At 46.2% G+C, this 20,302-nt stretch overlaps 1 long non-coding RNA gene across 1 annotated transcript in view; it reads left to right on the top strand.

The window, feature by feature from the left end:
• Positions 1–423: 423 nt before the first annotated feature.
• The window catches only part of LOC146260743 (uncharacterized), a 126,711-nt gene continuing 106,832 nt past the window's right edge, over positions 424–20,302 (top strand). The window contains exons 1-3 of the long non-coding RNA XR_014724828.1: positions 424–784; positions 1,010–1,659; positions 1,875–1,946. This is a non-coding gene — a long non-coding RNA (uncharacterized LOC146260743). The remainder of the gene's footprint in view (positions 785–1,009; positions 1,660–1,874; positions 1,947–20,302) is intronic.

Here is a 20,302-nt window from a genome sequence, read left to right as displayed (position 1 = left end):
GCCCAACGGAGAGTTATCATACTGATATTCTGACTAGAATTATGAGTATGACAATGTCAGGCTAGCAATTCATCTGATATTAGTCAGGAGTGGGAGGGCTTCAATGATGTTTCCATCACCATAAGTTTGGATCGTTTTTTCAGCGCTGGACGCCCACTCAAACCAAACATACTTGTTCCGAGCCTCAAATCTCAGGGGGAACTGTCAGGGTCCTCGAGGGCCTAATATAATCTAAAAATATTTTTAAGTAGCCTAAACTGTTCTAATTGTATTTCTTCAATTCATAATTTGACAATCTAAATATAATGTTTCTAAAATAAACCCTTCAATCCTACCTATTCGGTTTGTGTTGGAATGTGAAGAGTTAAATGAAAAAAATCCCCTTTTGTCAATATTTTGCTGCCTCCGTTGTTGGGAGGTAAATGCTATGCAGCTCTGTGTTTGGTGGTCCAACTATGAATTTTCAGAGGGCGAAAATTAAGAGTAATTCAATGATAGACTAATTTCCATTGACAGTAAAATTAACCCCTCAAAATGGGTGGGCTTTGTTATCGCTACTTTATGTCAAGTTCCGCCCGCTGTGGGGAACGCAATCAGAAGTCAATTAGGCCAAACTATCTGACTAACGTCGGCTTGTTAGTTCACTTCACGATGGAAGCCGCGAAGAAAGTTCCCGCCTAGTGAGGAGGACAAAAGCAAATAATCAATTGCAGGACCCAGCTATCAACCAATTCATCCAAAGGACAGGAGAATGGACTTCGTTTTCAAGTCAAGATCATCAAAGGTAGGCCATGTTATATTAAAAACTTTTTGGCCGCCGTGCCAACTGATTTGATTCCGGCCGCCGCTGCCGCTGTTTTGTAGCCCTAGCTTAGCTATGGTAATATGGTCTTCCCTGCTAGCTCGTACACATGGGGCAGCATGTAGGTTAATCAACTGCATTTACGAAGGTGTGTACACAAACACACACACACACGCAAAATAAATGTAAAGCAAGGATCGGTTGCAGGACCCAGCCATCAACCAAATCATCCGAAAGGACAGGAGAATTGACTTCGTTTTCAAGTCAAGGTCATCAAAGGTAGGCCATGTTATTTTAAAAACTTTTTGGCCGCCGTGCCAACTGATTTGATTCCGGCCGCCGCTGCCACTGTTTTGTAGCCCTAGCTAAGGTAATATGGTCTTCCCTGCTAGCTTGTACACATGGGCCAGCATGTAGTCAACTGTATTTACGACGGTGTCCCCACACGCACGCACGCACGCACACACACATGCACACATACAAAAAATGTAAGGACCCAGCCATCAACCAAATCATCCGAAAGGACAGGAGAATGGACTCCGTTTTCAAGTCAAGGTCATCAAAGGTAGGCCATGTTATTTTAAAAACCTTTTGGCCGCCGTGCCAACTGATTTGATTCTGGCCGCCGCTGCCACTGTTTTGTAACCCTAGCTAAGGGGTAATATGGTCTTCCCTGCTAGCTTGTACACATGGGCCAGCATGTTGTCAACTGTATTTACGAAGGTGTCCACAAACACACACACACACGGATAAAAAATAAATTGTAAAGCAAGGATTGGTTGCAGGACCCAGCCATCAACCAATTCATCCAAAAGGACAGGAGAATGGACTTCGTTTTCAAGTCAAGATCATCAAAGGTAGGCCATGTTATTTTAAAAAGGTTTTGGCCGCCGTGCCAACTGATTTGATTCTGGCCGCCGCTGCCACTGTTTTGTAGCCCTAGCTAAGGTAATATGGTCTTCCCTGCTAGCTCGTACACATGGGCCAGCATGTAGTCAACTGCATTTATGAAGGTGTTCACACACACACACACACACACATAAAAAAAATGTAAAGCAAGGATCGGTTGCAGGACCCAGCCATCAACCAAATCACCCGAAAGGACAGGAGAATGGACTTCGTTTTCAAGTCAAGATCATCAAAGGTAGGCCATGTTATTTTAAAAACCTTTTGGCCGCCGTGCTAACTGATTTGATTCCGGCCGCCGCTGCCGCTGTTTTCTAGCCCTAGCTAAGGTAATATGGTCTTCCCTGCTAGCTTGTACACATGGGCCAGCATGTAGTCAACTGTATTTACGAAGGTGTCCACAAACACACACGCACACGCAGATAGAAAAAAAAATGTCAAGCAAGGATCGGTTGTAGGACCCAGCCATCAACCAAATCATCCTTAAGGACAGGAGAATGAACTTTGTTTTCAAGTCAAGATCATCAAAGGTAGGCCATGTTATTTTAAAAAGGTTTTGGCCGCCGTGCCAACTGATTTGATTCTGGCCGCCGCTGCCACTGTTTTGTAGCCCTAGCTAAGGTAATATGGTCTTCCCTGCTAGCTCGTACACATGGGCCAGCATGTATCAACTGCATTTATGAAGGTGTCCTCCCCCCCCCCCCCCCACCCCACACACACACACACACACACACACACACACACACACACACACACACACACACACACACACACATACAAAAAATGTAAAGCAAGGATCGGTTGCAGGACCCAGCCATCAACCAAATCATCCTAAAGGACAGGAGAATGAACTTTGTTTTCAAGTCAAGATCATCAAAGGTAGGCCATGTTATTTTAAAAAGGTTTTGGCCGCCGTGCCAACTGATTTGATTCTGGCCGCTGCTGCCACTGTTTTGTAGCCCTAGCTAAGGTAATATGGTCTTCCCTGCTAGCTCGTACACATGGGCCAGCATGTATCAACTGCATTTATGAAGGTGTCCCCCCCCCCCCCCCCACACACACACACACACACACACACACACACACACACACACACACACACACACACACAAAAAATGTAAAGCAAGGATCGGTTGCAGGACTCAGCCATCAACCAAATCACCCAAAAGGACAGGAGAATGGACTTCGTTTTCAAGTCAAGATCATCAAAGGTAGGCCATGTTATTTTAAAAACCTTTTGGCCGCCGTGCTAACTGATTTGATTCCGGCCGCCGCTGCCGCTGTTTTTCTAGCCCTAGCTAAGGTAATATGGTCTTCCCTGCTAGCTTGTACACATGGGCCAGCATGTAGTCAACTGTATTTACGAAGGTGTCCACAAACACACACGCACACGCAGATAGAAAAAAAAAATGTCAAGCAAGGATCGGTTGTAGGACCCAGCCATCAACCAAATCATCCTTAAGGACAGGAGAATGAACTTTGTTTTCAAGTCAAGATCATCAAAGGTAGGCCATGTTATTTTAAAAAGGTTTTGGCCGCCGTGCCAACTGATTTGATTCTGGCCGCCGCTGCCACTGTTTTGTAGCCCTAGCTAAGGTAATATGGTCTTCCCTGCTAGCTCGTACACATGGGCCAGCATGTATCAACTGCATTTATGAAGGTGTCCCCCCCCCCCCCCCCCCACCCCACACACACACACACACACACACATACAAAAAATGTAAAGCAAGGATCGGTTGCAGGACCCAGCCATCAACCAAATCACCCGAAAGGACAGGAGAATGGACTTCTCTTTCAAGTCAAGATCATCAAAGGTAGGCCATGTTATTTTAAAAAGGTTTTGGCCGCCGTGCCAACTGATTTGATTCTGGCCGCCGCTGCCACTGTTTTTCTAGCCCTAGCTAAGGTAATATGGTCTTCCCTGCTAGCTTGTACACATGGGCCAGCATGTAGTCAACTGTATTTACGAAGGTGTCCACAAACACACACGCACACGCAGATAGAAAAAAAAAATGTCAAGCAAGGATCGGTTGTAGGACCCAGCCATCAACCAAATCATCCTTAAGGACAGGAGAATGAACTTTGTTTTCAAGTCAAGATCATCAAAGGTAGGCCATGTTATTTTAAAAAGGTTTTGGCCGCCGTGCCAACTGATTTGAGTCTGGCCGCCGCTGCCACTGTTTTGTAGCCCTAGCTAAGGTAATATGGTCTTCCCTGCTAGCTCGTACACATGGGCCAGCATGTATCAACTGCATTTATGAAGGTGTCCTCCCCCCCCCCCCCCCACCCCACACACACACACACACACATACAAAAAATGTAAAGCAAGGATTGGTTGCAGGACCCAGCCATCAACCAAATCATCCTAAAGGACAGGAGAATGAACTTTGTTTTCAAGTCAAGATCATCAAAGGTAGGCCATGTTATTTTAAAAAGGTTTTGGCCGCCGTGCCAACTGATTTGATTCTGGCCGCCGCTGCCACTGTTTTGTAGCCCTAGCTAAGGTAATATGGTCTTCCCTGCTAGCTCGTACACATGGGCCAGCATGTATCAACTGCATTTATGAAGGTGTCCCCCCCCCCCCCCCCCCACACACACACACACACACACACACACACACACACACACACACACACATACAAAAAATGTAAAGCAAGGATCGGTTGCAGGACTCAGCCATCAACCAAATCACCCGAAAGGACAGGAGAATGGACTTCGTTTTCAAGTCAAGATCATCAAAGGTAGGCCATGTTATTTTAAAAACCTTTTGGCCGCCGTGCTAACTGATTTGATTCCGGCCGCCGCTGCCGCTGTTTTTCTAGCCCTAGCTAAGGTAATATGGTCTTCCCTGCTAGCTTGTACACATGGGCCAGCATGTAGTCAACTGTATTTACGAAGGTGTCCACAAACACACACGCACACGCAGATAGAAAAAAAAAATGTCAAGCAAGGATCGGTTGTAGGACCCAGCCATCAACCAAATCATCCTTAAGGACAGGAGAATGAACTTTGTTTTCAAGTCAAGATCATCAAAGGTAGGCCATGTTATTTTAAAAAGGTTTTGGCCGCCGTGCCAACTGATTTGATTCTGGCCGCCGCTGCCACTGTTTTGTAGCCCTAGCTAAGGTAATATGGTCTTCCCTGCTAGCTCGTACACATGGGCCAGCATGTATCAACTGCATTTATGAAGGTGTCCTCCCCCCCCCCCCCCCACCCCACACACACACACACACACATACAAAAAATGTAAAGCAAGGATTGGTTGCAGGACCCAGCCATCAACCAAATCATCCTAAAGGACAGGAGAATGAACTTTGTTTTCAAGTCAAGATCATCAAAGGTAGGCCATGTTATTTTAAAAAGGTTTTGGCCGCCGTGCCAACTGATTTGATTCTGGCCGCCGCTGCCACTGTTTTGTAGCCCTAGCTAAGGTAATATGGTCTTCCCTGCTAGCTCGTACACATGGGCCAGCATGTATCAACTGCATTTATGAAGGTGTCCCCCCCCCCCCCCCCCACACACACACACACACACACACACACACACACACACACACACACACACACACACACACACACACACACACACACACACATACAAAAAATGTAAAGCAAGGATCGGTTGCAGGACTCAGCCATCAACCAAATCACCCGAAAGGACAGGAGAATGGACTTCGTTTTCAAGTCAAGATCATCAAAGGTAGGCCATGTTATTTTAAAAACCTTTTGGCCGCCGTGCTAACTGATTTGATTCCGGCCGCCGCTGCCGCTGTTTTTCTAGCCCTAGCTAAGGTAATATGGTCTTCCCTGCTAGCTTGTACACATGGGCCAGCATGTAGTCAACTGTATTTACGAAGGTGTCCACAAACACACACGCACACGCAGATAGAAAAAAAAAATGTCAAGCAAGGATCGGTTGTAGGACCCAGCCATCAACCAAATCATCCTTAAGGACAGGAGAATGAACTTTGTTTTCAAGTCAAGATCATCAAAGGTAGGCCATGTTATTTTAAAAAGGTTTTGGCCGCCGTGCCAACTGATTTGATTCTGGCCGCCGCTGCCACTGTTTTGTAGCCCTAGCTAAGGTAATATGGTCTTCCCTGCTAGCTCGTACACATGGGCCAGCATGTATCAACTGCATTTATGAAGGTGTCCCCCCCCCCCCCCCCCACCCCACACACACACACACACACACACATACAAAAAATGTAAAGCAAGGATCGGTTGCAGGACCCAGCCATCAACCAAATCACCCGAAAGGACAGGAGAATGGACTTCTCTTTCAAGTCAAGATCATCAAAGGTAGGCCATGTTATTTTAAAAAGGTTTTGGCCGCCGTGCCAACTGATTTGATTCTGGCCGCCGCTGCCACTGTTTTTCTAGCCCTAGCTAAGGTAATATGGTCTTCCCTGCTAGCTTGTACACATGGGCCAGCATGTAGTCAACTGTATTTACGAAGGTGTCCACAAACACACACGCACACGCAGATAGAAAAAAAAAATGTCAAGCAAGGATCGGTTGTAGGACCCAGCCATCAACCAAATCATCCTTAAGGACAGGAGAATGAACTTTGTTTTCAAGTCAAGATCATCAAAGGTAGGCCATGTTATTTTAAAAAGGTTTTGGCCGCCGTGCCAACTGATTTGAGTCTGGCCGCCGCTGCCACTGTTTTGTAGCCCTAGCTAAGGTAATATGGTCTTCCCTGCTAGCTCGTACACATGGGCCAGCATGTATCAACTGCATTTATGAAGGTGTCCTCCCCCCCCCCCCCCACCCCACACACACACACACACACATACAAAAAATGTAAAGCAAGGATTGGTTGCAGGACCCAGCCATCAACCAAATCATCCTAAAGGACAGGAGAATGAACTTTGTTTTCAAGTCAAGATCATCAAAGGTAGGCCATGTTATTTTAAAAAGGTTTTGGCCGCCGTGCCAACTGATTTGATTCTGGCCGCCGCTGCCACTGTTTTGTAGCCCTAGCTAAGGTAATATGGTCTTCCCTGCTAGCTCGTACACATGGGCCAGCATGTATCAACTGCATTTATGAAGGTGTCCCCCCCCCCCCCCCCCCCCACACACACACACACACACACACACACACACACACACATACAAAAAATGTCAAGCAAGGATCGGTTGTAGGACCCAGCCATCAACCAAATCATCCTTAAGGACAGGAGAATGAACTTTGTTTTCAAGTCAAGATCATCAAAGGTAGGCCATGTTATTTTAAAAAGGTTTTGGCCGCCGTGCCAACTGATTTGATTCTGGCCGCCGCTGCCACTGTTTTGTAGCCCTAGCTAAGGTAATATGGTCTTCCCTGCTAGCTCGTACACATGGGCCAGCATGTATCAACTGCATTTATGAAGGTGTCCTCCCCCCCCCCCCCACCCCACACACACACACACACACACACATACAAAAAATGTAAAGCAAGGATCGGTTGCAGGACCCAGCCATCAACCAAATCACCCGAAAGGACAGGAGAATGGACTTCTCTTTCAAGTCAAGATCATCAAAGGTAGGCCATGTTATTTTAAAAAGGTTTTGGCCGCCGTGCCAACTGATTTGATTCTGGCCGCCGCTGCCACTGTTTTGTAGCCCTAGCTAAGGTAATATGGTCTTCCCTGCTAGCTCGTACACATGGGCCAGCATGTATCAACTGCATTTATGAAGGTGTCCCCCCCCCCCCCCCCCACCCCACCCCACACACACACATACAAAAAATGTAAAGCAAGGATCGGTTGCAGGACTCAGCCATCAACCAAATCACCCGAAAGGACAGGAGAATGGACTTCGTTTTCAAGTCAAGATCATCAAAGGTAGGCCATGTTATTTTAAAAACTTTTTGGCTGCCGTGCTAACTGATTTGATTCCGGCCGCCGCTGCCGCTGTTTTTCTAGCCCTAGCTAAGGTAATATGGTCTTCCCTGCTAGCTTGTACACATGGGCCAGCATGTAGTCAACTGTATTTACGAAGGTGTCCACAAACACACACGCACACGCAGATAAAAAAAAAAAATGTCAAGCAAGGATCGGTTGTAGGACCCAGCCATCAACCAAATCATCCGAAAGGACAGGAGAATGAACTTTGTTTTCAAGTCAAGATCATCAAAGGTAGGCCATGTTGGTAGACTATATGCTGTAGTGTTGTGCAGAATGGCCGGTCAATCTCTAGTCTTAGTGTACCAGCGCAATCTCATATAGGCCTAATGCTGTGTGCGTGCTGTATCGTGTTTTTTTCACCAACGAGTAATTAGGGTTAGAGGGCCAAGGCTTAAGTGTCACGGATCGCTATGTATAAGCTGGATTTATGTAAAAACTGGAGTTACAATGTAACTCCAGCTTTCACTTCCAAATTTCAATTTTCTCTCAATCTGATCATATTTAATGCATCTGAACCAAAAGTTAGAAGAAAGAAACATAATTACTTCATATGAAATGAAGAGTGTACATTTCACAGTGAGACGGCACAGTGCCTTAAGAATTTCAAGAATTCCTGAGGAAATCAAGGCGTCTTCGATGCACCATCTCCCAGAAAGCAAATGTTACCCCTGCGCCTGACAAATTATTAATTGCACCCGTTCAAATATTTTCCCTCATACTCTTCCTTTCCACTCTACGTTGATTTGTCTGTTTCATTTCTATGGCAAGCACGAGCTGCCATTTGCGGACAGGGAGAGCAAATGTTAATTTGCCCTATGCTCACTTCTGTAGTGCGGGACCCACAGGGCTGTGATCTAACAGACAGAGGAGGCGGCCATTTGACTTGGGTATTTACATAAGGAAATGTAATTGAGTTGTTCCCATAGATTCATCCTATAACCCAAGTTTCCCTGGAGGCATTGCAAAGAATGTGTCTATGTGTACGTGTTTGTGTGTGGGAGAGAGGGGGAGAAGGAAAGTTGATTTTTTTTGCATTTATATTATGTATGTATTATGTACATGTATATAGAGAGATAGAAAGACTTGAGGAATGAGTGTCTAACCGCAAGCACAGAGACACCAAGTGTTCTTCTACAAATTGTGTGTAGGCCTCTGGAGCTCTGAGTGTCACAAACACACTTGGCCTACTTCCCTTCGTGAGGTCCAGCTCAGAAGCACACCTTTACCACGGCAAGGCCCCTTAAATCTTCTCATTGATGCAGCGGGCTCCCCTGCAGTACCCCTCTCCTCCTGCAGGTCCCTGCTGCACCGCAGAGCTTTCAACCTGACCTCTGAACAGAGCCACAGGGCTCAGATGTAGTCCGTACAGGGGGAATCCTGTCTGTGTTGACTGACTGAGGTGTTGAAGAGAGATTTCAGGTCTTCAAACCTCTACCTGGGTTTTATACCTGTCCACTCCACATATCCTACCTAGATCTTTAAACCTTTCCACTCCCTATTTCATACCTCCTGCAAGTCTTTAATTCTTGCCTCCTTCTATACCCTACCTAGGCCTCTGCTCTTGCCTTTACCCAACCTTCTGTAAGTATTTTTACCTCTAACTCTACTTAGATGTTTCAACCTTTTCACCCTCTAAACTCCATATAAGTATGTAAACCTCCTCTCTGTTCTGTACTTCCCATCTCTCTGTCCTTATCTAGTCACAGAAAGCAATATCTAGTGAAGTGAATACATTTTCTCTGTATCAAAGAGATCTTGTGTTGAGGCTTTGGTTGTCTGACAATCATAGTGCAGGAATAGATGCCTCGACACCCCACAAAACAAACAAACAACAAACACCAAAAGAAAAGTACAAAACATGCCTTAATTAGGTGTTTTATTTTTATGTTGGACAGCCTAAAAAACAAGTTGCTTTGTGATCAAACAGTGGGACTGTCAGAGATGGAGAAGCAGAGGTGGAAGAGGAGGGGGGAAGAGTGGGTGGAGGAGGAGGAAAAAACAGGTCAGCTGTTGACATGGACGGATGGGGATGCTGTAGAACACCATAGTGACCCAGATAAGGCCCAGTCCAGAGCTGGCCCTCAGAGGGAGGGAGGGAGAGAGAGGGGGGAGGGAGGGAGACAGGAAAAAAAGAGAGCACAAGGAAATAAAGGGAGAGAGGGGCGAGAGAGAGGGATGGGGAAGAGAGAGAGAGATGAGTGGACAGAATGAGAGATGAAGGGGGGACAGATAGATAACGAGAGAGGGAGGGAGAGAGAAAGGAGAGGGATGGTGTATCAGCCTACTAAGAGAGTGAGGATGCACCTCATTCTGTCCTTGAAACACAGAGGAGCTTCACTCTGCTTTTTGGAGCTCATTGGAGGATAGTGGGTGCCCTTACTTTCCATCAAAGAATACATGACATTTACATCATTTTGTCATTTACAATGACATCCCTGTCGAGTTGTTCTGTGAGGACTAGGAATTATTCAGTGTGTGTGTGTGTGTGTGTGTATATTTGTATGTCTGCTTTACTGTACCTGCTCTGCATGTGTGAGTGCAGTGTATTTGTGTGCAGAGTGTGTGTGCAGAGTGTGTGTGTGTGTTGATAAATAGGCATGAGACAGTGACTTGCACTGTCGTTTCAACTGGCTTTGGCTTTGCTACCACACGGTGGTGCTGGTGGATTGCTGACCACAGATCCTTCTCTCCTCCCTCCTCCTCTCCTTCTCCCTTTCTCTCATCCTTCTCCGTTTCCCTCTCCTCTCTTTCTCTCCCTGTCCTTTTCCCTCGCTCTTCCTCTCTCTCGCCTCCCCTTTCCTCTCGTCCTCTTCGTCGCAGCTCCTTCCAGATGAACGTGGATGAGGAGGGATGAGGGAACAGTTAAGGCAAATTAAATGAAATTAGGAGGGGAACGCTGCTCTCCTCACCCCTGTCATGTGTGATTCACCAGCGGGCTGGTGACGGACCCATGTGATGACGGAGTGGATCAGGGCAGGCCCAGGGGAGGTGTCGGTGACAGCCAGGAGTCCTGGAGACTGGATCCAGGGTGTAGGATCTTAGTGGAACTCCCTGCCTATGTCGCACACTCGCTTGCTCTCGCTAACTATCTCCTATCTCCACCAGGGTCCTGACCCTCTCTCCCTGCATCCGTCTGTCTGTCTGTCTATTTATCAATATCTCTCTCTTACTGTCTGTGTTTCTCTGACTCTCTCTCTCTGTCTCTCCCTCTGTCTGGTCTTGAATGAGGGCTAGGGTTACCATCTTGCCAGCCGCCTCCTGTTCTTCCATGTCTTTTTTCTTCCTGGTTTTTCATTCTCTCGTTCGCCACCTTCTCCCTGCTATGTACCCCCCCCCCCCCCCCCCTTACCTGGCACCTGTCTGGGTCTAGTTCTCCTCGCAACCCCCCCACCCTTCTCCCTCCTTTTTTTCCTACTTTGGCACTTGGATAAGACTTCAAGCAGCTAAGCAGTTATCACCAGCTCACAGAAGTATGTGTGGGTTAGTGAGTGTGTATTGACACAGTGACTGTATGTATGTATGTATGAATGAATGAATGTGTTTACCTATGTGTGTATACAGTATTTACAAGTGTGTGTAAATATGTATCTGTATGTATATACACACATACATGCTGTCCACATGTACATGCATGAGTACATGTGGAAACATGCATGCCTTTTCATCCATACTGAAGTACATGTGCTGCAAGGATGTATGTGTGAGCGAGCGCTTTCACTGAGTGACAAGGGGAAGAAGGCCTTGCGGTGAGCAGAGATTGTGTGTGTTTAATGTAAATTCCGCGAATAGGGCTCTTGTGTTCCCTAAAACAAAACAAACAATGGGTCGACACAGGCTCCCATTATAACCTGGTTTGTATTGCCCACTTCCACTTGGGTGTAAATGTTCCAGAACAATGCATGAAAAAACGGTTACCGGAATACCGGCCTCGCCTCCTCTTCTCCTCCTCTTCTCCTCCTCTCCACCCTGCCTCCCCCCTGCCTCCCCCGTGACTCTGGACTCGTATCAAAGCAGCTCTTTTCTTTGTCTTTTGTTTTCACTTTTTTTTTTTTTTTTCTTTCTTGCTTCCATCTGCCATTGGGAGGAGGTTGAAAGAGAAAAGGCTGCCAGTCCCAGCTGGATTCCTCGGCCTATTGAAGGTACCTCACCTTGTAGCGTGACCATGACAATACATCCCTGGCCTTCCAGGAACTGTCAGAGGAGCCAGGGGTTGCGATCCAGGCCTCACGCACCCGCCCATGGGCTCCTGATATGAGGCTGACTGGGAGCCAGGTGTTCCTCCGTCCCCTGGTTCTCTCTGCCAGGTCAGGAGACAAGTCAAGGTGGACCTGCCCATCGCCACGTCCTCCCCATTCTGTGCGAAGGAATGACGTTGAATATTGCTCCCCTTTCATTTGACCTAATGTCGAACGGTCAGATAATCTGATAAGAATGTTCCTTTTTCTCCGGAAAATGGTCATCCATGAGAATAACGGACCTTTGACCATAAACAAAGATATCACCCCGCAATGTGCCACTGATTGGCGTCAGGAGGGTGGTTCCAGTGGCAGCTGTGTTCAGGGATTAAGAATGCTCTAAAATGCCGCAATCACGTCACAGCGGGAGGCAGGCTCCTCGATAAAGAAAGAAAGAAAAGTTCAATTACTCTCCTCCTGTTATCGTTGATTAGGATGAGGGTTTGAATCATACATAATAACGGTGACAGGTGGTTTTCAAAATGAGAAACACAGTTGGACTCTGTCGTGATAAGAACCCCACATGCATTCACGAGGTTAGACAATCTTTGATTCACATTGTCATTTAGCAGACGCTCTTATCCAGAGTGACTTACAGTAAGTACAGGGACATTCCCCCCGAGGCAAGTAAGGTGAAGTGCCTTGCCCAAGGACACAATGTCATTTGGCACGGCGGGCCCAACTCTGATTACGAGCCCAACTCCTTCACCGCTCAGCCATCTGACTCCACTTGATGATGAACGGCCATTATCCATTGTTCTTCCCATTCTTAAAATTAATACAATCATAGATGGGTTTGGAGTTGAAGTTAACAATAACCAGTTACAAACAGATTCATTTTAGTGAAGTATTATTGAAAAGGAATAATACAAATTCTCAATCCTTATTTTGTACCTACATCCATACATTCACTTCCAAAGAACCTACAATTCCTTCACCAAGGTGAACTGGTTAAAAACAGTGTGGCGTGACTGACTAAACGGGTGCTTATGAAACGTGATCGCTGCATGTGAGTAGAAGGAGTCTGAACCACAAATAGGAGCCAGCAAAGAAGCTGCACGATGATACCTGCATCACAAACCAGTATCACGTTAACAGTCACGATTATTCTCTTCATGATGTAACTGGGGCAGACTCGAGTCTTATGGGGAACAATGACTTTTGGAAGAAAGTGTGTGGGTTGCATGAACATTGGTGCAATACAAGTTTGTTGTAACATGGTGATGTTTTTTTTCTGATGGTGAACTGGTATCAGGTTAAGGTGAGCTATCTACACCTCTTCGCAGCCCACAACACACCACAACAATTTTCTACGCAATGAGACGTTTGCTCACCACCCAAAAGATACAAACCAAACTGCTGGTGTGTTTCATCCTCAGTCATTCCCCCTCGTGTTTCTGTGATCATCTGAAACACCAGCAAACCTAAAAGCCCTCTGTCTTCCATCCACTTTCCAAAAGGCTTTTAGTCCACAACAAATCTGAGTTTCGAGCTGGCTTTTTAACAATACTGCGAGGTTGCGGTCAAAAGATTGTTGAGGGCGGCACTGGATCCTTGTGCTCCGTTGTCATGGTGATCTAAGTCTTTTGCAGGCCACTCCAGATGAACGTGAGGGCTCTGGTTGCTTTGAGTAGTGAAGTCGCCGGTTGCTTCAGGAGCAGATCTTGTGTCCTCCTCTACTCTTTACTTCCAAGACGTCCGTGTTTTTCAGTTTCCACTGGAGCTCCATGATCGAGGGAAGGGCCCCCCATGAGACCTATTAAGAAATCGAAGGAGTAAAAACACCAGATTTCATTTGAATCCTCCAGGGACGGCAGGCTAAGAACACTTATTGGATGGCGTCCACAGTGATAACAGAAGTTGGTTGTGAATGTTTTCTGTCGGTTCCCTTGCTTTTACCTCCTGGCGATTTTATATATTTTAAACTCTGAATGAACTTCATCTTAATATCGCTGTGTGTTTGTTACCGTGCACGATATTTATGATTGTTCCTGCGTGATGATATCAAGACTTTAGCGAGTCGAGGGTATGTTGCCATTTCATGAAGTGACTTGCTTTGTTCATTTTAATTACGCAGTAGGCCTGTACAGTTTGGTTGAGGCTTCTCAAATGAAGCAGTAGCCAAATTAAAAGTGTTGCCCTTTCCTAGTTTCAAGCTTGGAACACCCAACCGTGTCATTACTCTTTGACCTGCCAGTGTTAGGTGAATCTCCTGGTACTAACTACAGCCCAATATGAGTGCAGGAGGAGAGAAAACAGAACATGAAATATAATGAGGCTTAGGGGTCGGCTGCTTTGGCAGCAGAGCTAGCGCGCCAGTCATGCATAAACCGACGGTCTATACGTGTAGAAGTTCAGACAGAAAACAAGCTTGGTCATAGTTGTGTTCATTGTGCTGTCAATCCTATTGTTTGGTTAGCATGAACTACAGCCTAGTTAGGTTAGTGTTCATTACAGCTTAGTCAGCACACATTAGCATTGTGTCACTGTTGCTATCACAAGGTTGGTAACAGACTAAAACAGTTTTCCCTCACTCCATCTCCACTGGACCCTGGCGAAGTCAGGACATTCTGAAACAGCTCCATGACCAAATGAGCAAGCTATAGAACCTACTTTACTACACATTTGGGAACCCTGAATGATGCCTTGTGTGATTAAATGACAAGATACATAAAGAACTTAAGTTATGTGGTGACCGCTTGTCAGGGTGAGTGAGCTGATCAGTAGACCCATTTAGACTCAACAGCTCCCCCTAGGGACCGCATTGATCCACCTCCAAACATTTTAATAACGAGACTGTGTGCGTGTGTGCACACATTCTATTAAAATCTGTGTTCTGGGAACAGTTCATGCTTCACTTTGGGTGAAACAGGAATTGAAACCGGAATGAATCCACCAAAAGAACGGAAGAGTTCTGTCGAATGCCTTGAGACAGACACTCGTTCATTTATTATACAGCACTCCATCTTTGTATGCTGCTGGGCCTATGAGTAATAAGGCGCTGGGCATCCAAGGGGGAAATTGACTGAGCGTAAGAGAAAACGAATAACTATCCAAGTGCATTAAATGTTGTTGGGTTTAAAGTGTTGTGGGCCCGGAAAGAAAGAGCCAGGTTAGAAGTGAAGAAATAACACAATAACACAACAGAGCTTTTTCGGGGGCAGTTTTCTACGTTTTACAAATACATTGCAAGTTGCCTATTTGCGCATGACAATCTTAAGCTGTCAACCGTACATAGGAAAAAAAACAGACACGAAAAAAGGGCGTTTACTATACGACTTCTGTGTGGTTTCACAACATGATGTTGCTGTGTCAGGGTGTGGGGTCTGAGGCAGTCGAGAGGCCAGTGCCATGGTCGAGCGTGGGGAGCCAATTTGATCCAATCAGTATCAACGAGAGCCTATGACACTTGGGAGCAGTGAGGTGAGGACAGGTGGACTCGGGTTGTTTCCCGTGAATACGGTTGAGGAACACAAGACGCTGCTTTTTGGCAGAAGGATGATGATGAAACTCGTATGAAACTAGTATGAAGGTCCACTTTTCCATCTTTAGGCCCTGCTTCATGTCTGGTGAGATTGATATTGTAAAGACAATTCGCAGGAAATGAACCAATCAAGCGGTCTGTCTGAAAGTGTGCGCGGAACTTAAACGACATGCGCGCGCACACAGACACACTGATACTGGAATGCACATACAGAAATCCCCCCCCCCCCATACACACACACTACAACCCACCCACGTGCAGACTAGAACACACACAATGGCACAAGGGACTTTCAATTCACAAAGAATCTGTGTGCGCTAGCCTTGATTAGTATCTCCAGAGCTCCCTGCAAACATTCCTCTCAGATCTTCCCCATAGATCTGCTGCCGTCTTCACAGTCCGACGCCGATAAGTGGGCTGGTCTCCTGACTCTATTAATGGACAGAACAAAACTTACCTCCTGATGAACTTCACACAGGTCGATCTTCACCATCGTTAGGGCCATGTTCAGATACACCACTTGGAACAATAGCGGGGTGGCGAGGAGGGGGGCTTATGTGTGTCGTCCCCCCCCCGCCCCCTGCTTTATTAGACCTTGTAAAAATGGAGCTGAGGTTTCCAAATAGCTATTGATCAAGGTGGCCGGCCCGGTCGTTGGGTTTGATTATTCATCTCGGAGATCCAGCGAGGCCGTGGTCAATACGGACGAGGACGAAGGGTCTCCGAGGGAGCGGGGCCCAAACGCAGCTCTGGGAAATGACTGTTAGTTTATCTCACACACATCGATACATGGCGGTCCATCTGCTTTGATGATTAATACAGCGCCAGATGTACACTGCTCGTAATCAGAGGTGTTTTAATGCATTTCTGTAGACTGCTGGTGATAGAGTAATGTATATGTTTGGCGGCTGTAGAGAAGGAGGGTCACCTGGGAAGAATGTGGATTGCCTCAAATGAAGCCACCCTTCCACTGAACCATAAATTGTGATATTAACTCTTGAGAAAAGAGACACTGTGTGTAATCGAATATCTGTTTTTTGCTACTCTGACACAGCTAAGAACAGCAGTTCTCGACTCAACAATTGGTTTTCAAACCACCTCAAGAAATTCACTCAAACAAAAATCTACTCAATGTATAAATATTCCACAGACTCTGGAATCCAGAATGTGGAGGGGGATCAGTCGGCAAAAACTAAATAGCCTTATTCCCTCAGTCAGGATGCTGCTGCCTTCTCCTCCCTGATGTTAGAATGGTAATGGCTGGACAATGATGGCAGAGGAAGAAATATCTTGTCTCTAAATGCATGTACAGCTGTTGAATTGTTTCCCCCAGAGAAATCAGGAGGAAAAATCTCCATCAATTAAAAGACACGTACACCCACACACTGTCTCACATGGAGAGAAGGTGTGGTGGGAATGACAATCAAGCCAGCCCTAGTGATCAGCACCCTCCTTCAAGCACTTGGCTGGTTAAACTGTCTGCAAATGAAGCTCCATTGACCATGCACGCCTCTTAGGATACAAATTGTTAGCAAACGAGTCAGGCAAAAACAATGGGCTATATTTCCGTGTGTGCGTGCATGTCTGTGTGTGTGGGTTTTCTGTGTAACGACTCAAAACACGCCAATGCTGTCCTTCCACTTTGCCTTGCCTTGACAACATTTAACCTCAGCAGGGGGTCTTGGGAGAGGCTGTGTGTACTACGTGTGTGTGTTGGTGAGTTACGGCTCTGAACGCTCAAATCACAGCAGAACACCAGGCGGGCCTCCAGAGAAGCCAGTAGCAAAGCACCGAGGAATCCTGGGTTTGTTTGAGGAAGAGCAGGAAGCCTTATCTAAAGCCTGGCGAACAATAGGACTACACACAGCCCCAGCTCCACAAAGCACTCTCTTTAGAGGCCTAGGAGGAGGGCTGGGGAGAAAGAGAGGGAGAGATAGAGTACTCCAGTTTTTATTACCACATGGGTGTGGGGGGGGGTGGGGGGAACGAAAAAGGAATAGAGAAAATACACTCCGCCCACTTATTTGCTTTTGAAAAGAAATTGTTCTGTTCGCAAGTGTTGTTTCTGCTAAAGAGCAGTTTTGACTGTGCTTTCTTCCCAGACTAAACTTACAGAAGTACAGATTGCGAGGGGAGGGTTTGGATGTGTTCTCTGACATACAGTTTGTCATCTTAAAGTTTGGAGTGCCTGAACAACACGCTGTATTGTACCCAGAAGAGTCACAACCAGTCTCATCATGAGGAACAGACACTTCTCAAGTGTGAGTGCCATTCATGGAGATGCTGGCACGTAAGGTGTTCACCTCGACACAAGAAAACACAGTAAGCAAAAACATCGCCCAGAACGGTGTTTGCTGGTGCCAGATGGGGTACACAGGCACAAATTAAAAGTTTGTCATGCAAAAGGATAGAAAGTGTGACATAATTTCGCTGCAGTATTATGATGCTTTGCCATCAAAGACAAACTGATATTCATGTCTACAGTAACTTCATACAATGTCTTCTTTGATTATGTTTTTCAATACAAATATCATGCCTTGCTTGAGACTTAAGTTTGAGCTGGGGCTAAACAGGACAGCCCTAGGCATCTGAGGTTAGAGGAATAAAAAGCTGTTGCCTTAGTAGGTGTCCATCCTCAAAAAGCTTGTCAAGCTGGGCCTGAACACTCAACTAAGACTCATTTCATTGCCTGCCCGAATGCCTGAATAACTGTAGAAAATGAACGGTAAAAATAGAGAATGCAAAAGTCTACGTCAAAAGTTCAGGACATTCATTGTGTCTCCAGTTCACAGTCTATTACTGTGCCATGCAGTTGGGAAAGATATTTAATCCTGTACACAGGTTTATGGAATGTATTTTCATGCGGCAAGCACACAGAGCGAGTACTGCATACTGCTTCTTTCTGCCTCCTAATCCTGGCGGTATTATTCACCCCAGGCAGAGAGTGGAAGATTATAAAGGAGAGGGGAGGAGGAAGAAGAAGAAGGAAAAAAAAAACACACAAAATAACAACTGAAAGTAAGAAGACTCTTGGCTTGTTCTTTGAAAACTTGGGTAGTTGGAGCGGATGGGGTCTTGGTTGGGCGAAGATGGGGCTCAGACTAGATATCTTGCCATAATCATGTCCATAAGGACAGTGGTACGGTATTTGTGATACCCTGGTGCACTGAATAGAAATCCTCGAGCAAAATCCCTTTTCTGCTGTTTCTGATATGTCTGCTAATTGATCTGGGACAACTGAGTGAGCTCAACTCTTACTAAACAGTATTTATGTTCTTGTCAGTGATCAAAATACAAAAGGATAATTACTTAAGATGTTATTTGGTGCAAGTAAAAATGTATAGGTAATGCATACATTACCTTTTGTGATACTTGCAAATTTGTCTCTTTGCTTGTTGTATTTGCGATTCTGTTATACCACTGTCTTGCAAGAGACGGCACCCACAACCATTTTGATGTTGCACCTAAGATATTACATTGATTTTGTTGCACTTCACAATGGACTATTGTTGTTGATGTTATTAGTTGAGATATTTACTCTTGTCTGATAGCTGAGATTTAGTTCTTATGCGCTCTTTCTAGTACATACAGACCATTCCTTGACATCAAAATACTGTTTTAAATTCTGCACTTCTGATCCTTGTTCTTCTCTTGTACTGTCCATGTTCCCTATGTTTGTCTCTTTGGAAAATGCATCAGTTGAATAAAATGGAAAATCCAAAATAAAAGTTTATGCAACAAATGCATCGTTGACCGGGCAGTCTGTTGAAGTTCGGTGAGCCATGCAGTGAAAACACTCATTCACTTGCATCAACAGCCTTATGTATAATTGAAAATATGATTTGACAGCTGGACCTTTCCTTTGAAGTTATGATTGGCCTCTTTGCTGTGTGAGAGGAGACTGTCTTCACCCCCTCAAACACAAGTAGGTGCATGCTCAAGGTCGGATGGGTTACCCTGGCAACGGCTCAACGCGTTTGGCGCAACGTGAGGCTTTTTAATCAGGACAGACTCACAGAATGACCTCAGAACACGAACCTTCCCTTTATCTGGAAAAGTGCTGAGTGAGGAAGCAATCGTCCCTAAATGTGTCTGACATCGAGACAGAGAGAGAGGCAGAAGAGAGAGCGAGGCAGAAGAGAGAGCGAGGCAGAAGAGAGAGCGAGGCAGAAGAGAGAGCGAGGCAGAAGAGAGAGAGAGAGAGGCAGAAGAGCAAGAGAGAGAGAGAGCTGAGTGAAACAAAGTTAAGTGCGTTGGGGGTCCAGTCCCTGCGATCGTCTCTGGCCCTGTCCTTCGAGGTCCTTCCAGAGGGGCTTTGTTGATTATCGATCACTGCATTCACTGACGACCGCTGCCACAGATACACAAGTACCTGGCTGAGGGAAGAAAGAAGAGGACAGGTGAAAGAAAAAAACGAGGTAAGAGAGTGGAAAAAGTACTTCAACACTCATGAATGTGCTGTGAGTGGTTTCATAAAAAGGTGTTTCAAAAAGCACCCCTCCGATTTTCCTTTTAATCCACTTAACCTCTCCTTCACTCCACAGATGACACTGCCTGGGGAGGGGAGGAGGCGGGGACAGGGAGGGGATGTGGGAGGGAAGGCGACAGTGGGAGGAGGGCCGGGGAACAAAGGATGCGGAGGACAGTGGGAGGGGAGAGGGAGGGAGGAAAGGGGGAGGATGAGAGGGGGAGGATGGATGAGGGTGAGAAGGATAGAAGGGAGAGGCAAATATGGGGAAGAGGAAAGGGGGGGTGGGGAGAGAGGGAGGGAGGAGAGGGAGTAGAGGGGGAGGATAAATGAGGGTGAGAAGGATAGGAGGGAGAGGCGAAGATGGGGAGGAGGAAAGGGGGATGGAGGGGGGGGGGATCCCATCTGTTGACAGCCAACATTGTTGTTATCAATGAATACAGCTCTCTGCCTTATCTCCCTGCTCAAAGATAGCGGTCAACTCCAAGTGTGTGTGTGTGTGTAGGGCCTGGCAGCC

Source organism: Hypomesus nipponensis, chromosome 12, assembly GCF_054491055.1.
Source record: "Hypomesus nipponensis isolate SF chromosome 12, ASM5449105v1, whole genome shotgun sequence".
Classification (NCBI taxonomy): Eukaryota; Metazoa; Chordata; class Actinopteri; order Osmeriformes; family Osmeridae; genus Hypomesus; species Hypomesus nipponensis.
The sequence above is the reverse complement of the archived record's forward strand: the minus strand, read 5'-3'. Positions and strand labels throughout refer to the sequence as shown.